A 4,262-nucleotide genomic window follows, 5' to 3' on the forward strand; every position below is an offset into this window, starting at 1 on the left:
TGTAAGGTTGTCCTTAGAACAACATTTGTATCAACCTCTCAAGATCTGAATTTTGAGGCTATTTTACTTTCCTGCATTGTGATTTACTTTGGCTATCATATTTTTTTTAATTTCGCTGTTATAAGTTTTATTTGGCATTGTCCTATTCACCCCCCCCCCCCCCCCTCTAGGGCATATAGCTTGGCCTTTTCAGAACTGTCAGCTGATGCTCTCCTCTTTCAGTTTGCACCAAAATTCTGCTCTCGTGATCTTTGGGTCATAGCCCAGTCCTCCTCATACACCAAGGCCCTGTACATAACCTCATCAAATGTCCTCAAGCAATGGCCCACTACTCGACAGCGGAGAGTGGGACGCAAGCCATTCTGAAAACGGTGAGCCCTCATCTTCTCGTCACTGGTGAGATGAGGAGCAAACCTAGACAAAGCTAAGAAATGGGACTCATACTGCGACACTGTCATATCGCCCTGGACTAAAGTCTCGTACTCCATAGCCCTCTGCTCCTGAACATGCTCAGGGAAGAACTTCTGGTCGAAACGGACCACAAATTCCTCCCAAGTCCAAACAAACTGAGGCCCGACCATCCTCGACACTGATGACCACCAATGACGGGCCTCGCCCTGAAGAAGAAAGGTAGCTAAGGAAACTCGTTGATCAGCCGGACACTGTATAGTGTCAAAATTCCTCTTTATCTCTATGCGCTAAGCCTCGGTGACAGAAGGGTCAGGCTCACCCTTGAACCTCGGGGGATCATGCTACTGGAACTCTCTAGAAATCGCACTCGGACACGACAAATCGGTCTGCTCAGGAACCTAGGTGGCAGCAGTCTGATGGGTCTGCAATGCAGCAGCGATGGCCTACATCAACTGCCGAAAATGCTCAACACCGACTAGAACTATCGAAAACACGGGAGTAGCACTCACCTCAGGCAGAGGCACGAGTGTGGCTGAAGGAGCTGGAGCCTCTATAATCGAAACAGCAGGCTCGGGTGGAGGAATAGGCTCCACAAGGGACTGAATCATGACCTCAGGGATAGGATCGGGACTAGGGTCCACGATGGGTGAAGCAGGGTGTGCTCAGGTCGACCAGGTATCATGAGTGCCTCTACCTCTCGCACCTCGACCGGGGGCACCACGGCCACAGGGGCCATGCCTAGGCGGCATCGTCTACACAAGAACAAGAGTGGTGATGCATAGAATCAAATATTCGTAGGCTCAAACGAAACGATGGGCTCTCGAGACACTACTTGTCCTAAGCTCGTAGCAGATATGCAATCACTACTAGAAAATAGGGCAACGCCAACAATTAAAAACCGTCAGCAATGACCTTCCCCAACAGATTTTAGTCATCGCAAGGTCTGTCGGCAAAGGGTACGTCAGCGTTGCTTGCAGATGGATTAAAACCGTCGGCTTTATCGACAACTAAAACCATCGGCATCTTCAATGGTAAGAGCAATGGTTAAAACCATCAACGATTCTGATGTTAAGAGCAACAGCCAAAACCGTCAGCGTTTTCGACAGTTTTTAGCCGTTGGCGATTGTATTTAAAAAAATTTACATTTTATATCATCTATTGAATTTGGATTATATATTTCTTACTTTTCTATTGTGTAGACTTACCGTCTCACCTTCTCAAATAAGTTGGTTCGTTCAGGGCTATAGAGAAATGGGTATATCTAGAAATGGGTATTTCTCCAAAGCCTTGAATAAACTAACCTATTTGAGAAGGTAAGTCTACACAATCGAAAAGCACATGCATGGCATACCTTTGATTTATTACATTTGATTAAAGGTACAATTGTCTTTACCAAACCTCAAAATGAATATAATCTCTCAAAGTTATCACAAGTAGAGAAGAAATGACGAGCAATGAAGACCTTCCATGATGATAATTCAATCAAAAGGCGTGTTTCTCAAATAAATTCCACATTCCTGACCATATCAGCACTTTAGCTAGGGTGGAAAAGGTAAGCATAGTTGTTATTCTTTTGTTGCATCTAATAAAGAAAGGCATGGAAGCTCACAAGGATGAACAGATAAAATACCTGCTTTTGATAGCTAAGATATGTTGCAAGCACTTGGTTGTATCCTACAACAAAGTGACAATTAAAGCAATTCATTGATAACATAGTAGTTATTCTTTTGTTGACATCTAATAAAGAAAAGCATGGAAGCTTACGAGGATGAATAGATAAAATACCTACTTTTGACAGCTAAGATATTTTGCAAGCACTTAGTTGTATCCTACAAAAAGTGACAATTAAAGCACTTCATTGATAATAAAGGGAGAAAAAAGGTCCGTGCATGAATTCTTTTTCAGTACTACAAAATTACTAATTCTAATCCAAAAATTATGTAATCACATTAACTCAAATTAAATTAATTAAATTGTGAAACTGAAGATACAACCAAGAGAAAACAATCCTTTTATTTTGAAAATTCACAACACCTAAATCTAGGTTTAACTCAAAATACCTTATCTCACCTCCAACTGGCCCAGAGGTACAACCCTTTCTTTTATGCCTTTCGAATTTTTGTTTCTATTGTTATCCTTAAAAAAATTTCTTGTGAAGATGGGCCATAGATTTAAGTTAGCTGACCATGGTTGTAGGTGACCCATTCTCTAATTTTTCTGTAGTATGCTTGGAGAATGGCTCCATGTTACAAATTTGGGGTGGCTAGTGCCAGTTTGGTCATTTCTGCTTCACTGAATTAGGTTACTTCAATTCAGTTCCATCATAAAAGGCACCTTAGGCTTTTGGGAGACAATAGTCGTTTTTATCTCCTATCTTGGGATTGCATTACATGTAACTGCATATGGAAGAAGACAAAAATAACCCATCTCAATGTTGATAAATAGTTGCATGAAGCGTGAAACAAAGCGGCAACAAATTCAGGTGCATGAGGAGGGAAGCATCTGCTTCAAAATGTAAACGAGTAGTAGGAAGCAGGAGGGGGAACAAGATTATGATCTGTGATTCAAAGTGGATGTGACACCTAGTTAGAAGGATCCAATTTATCATGTCCATATTTCTCTCAATACATCACAATGGAATTACCATGAAAAATTCAATGAAGATGTAGTTTGAAGGTCAATGGAACTAATGAAACTCAAGTGATGAGAAGAAATGTTTCAATACTGACTTGCGTACATAATTTGCAAAAATGAAATAAAAAGATTGTAATACTAACCGTTGAGATTTCCCTTACATGGATTGGACGGCAAGAATGAGGTGTTATTGGTTCCTCATACCTACTAAATGTAAACCAGCTATTATACTAAAGAAGAGAGAATAGAAAAGATGAGGGAATAATTACATCATTTAGACTTTACTGTTCAAAAAGAATTGCTTCAACAAGAAGATAACTCAGGAGGAATAATGAAGTCTGATGCACCAGGATGTGAATATCCTAATGCGGTAAGTTTATACGAGTGGGCCCAGGTTGGGTGATCCCAACCTATTGATCTGATTAGCCCAACCATGGATGGGAGAGATGGCATTTTTTTCTAACCATCTATTTGTAGGACATTAATCAAAGGATTGAGACCTTCCAACATGGAAGAACCTTAAGACATCACATCCATGACTTGCCCCAAGATCAATGGTTTGCATCTTAGAACAACCATGGGCCTGGCGCAACAGGCCTATAAATTCTACTTTTTTTTCTAGGCAACTTCCCTACAGTTTTCATAATTATAAAATATAGAAAGCAATGAAATTGGAATAAGGTGCATTTGGTTTTACCTGGTCAATTGCAATAAGGACAGGAACATCTTTCACGGATGATAACTCCTACCTCAAACAAACTACTACTCCAACTACAGCATGTGTGTAAGCAAGCCCTGTTTGAATTAGGTAAAACAATGTAGAACCTTCAGGCATTGCCATGGAATCAACCCCTTTCATCCACCCGACATAAGCACCCTCCCCCAACAGAATAGGATCATAGATTTGGCAAGGCAATTGTTGCAAGCGAGATTCATTGCATTTAAGAAAATCTTAGAGATGAAACATACTGCAGTAAATCAAATCAAAGTATAGTTGAAAAATGGAGCAACGTCAGTTATGTGCAAAAATTCCTATAAAGAGGATGAGAGGAAAACTAAAAAAAGACTTGGATTGAGGTAGTGAGAAGGGATATGAAGGCTCGTTCACTTATTTTTTGGTATTTCCTGATCTTATTTTCATTTATCATCCTACAAGTGACCTCATGACATTACTAAGAAGTATGGGGCTGTTAAAGAGGTTGATGATTCTTCTACAA

The 4,262-nt window shown here is 40.4% G+C and overlaps 1 long non-coding RNA gene across 1 annotated transcript; it reads right to left on the bottom strand.

Moving 5' to 3' along the window:
* Positions 1–1,960: 1,960 nt before the first annotated feature.
* LOC131247353 (uncharacterized) lies at positions 1,961–3,275 on the bottom strand. The gene is made up of 3 exons (XR_009171663.1): positions 3,189–3,275; positions 2,197–2,240; positions 1,961–2,085 (listed from the first exon to the last, which is right to left on the bottom strand). It is a non-coding gene; the product is annotated as an uncharacterized LOC131247353 (long non-coding RNA).
* Positions 3,276–4,262: the final 987 nt, after the last annotated feature.

The sequence above is a fragment of the Magnolia sinica genome, chromosome 5 (assembly GCF_029962835.1).
Source record: "Magnolia sinica isolate HGM2019 chromosome 5, MsV1, whole genome shotgun sequence".
Classification (NCBI taxonomy): Eukaryota; Viridiplantae; Streptophyta; class Magnoliopsida; order Magnoliales; family Magnoliaceae; genus Magnolia; species Magnolia sinica.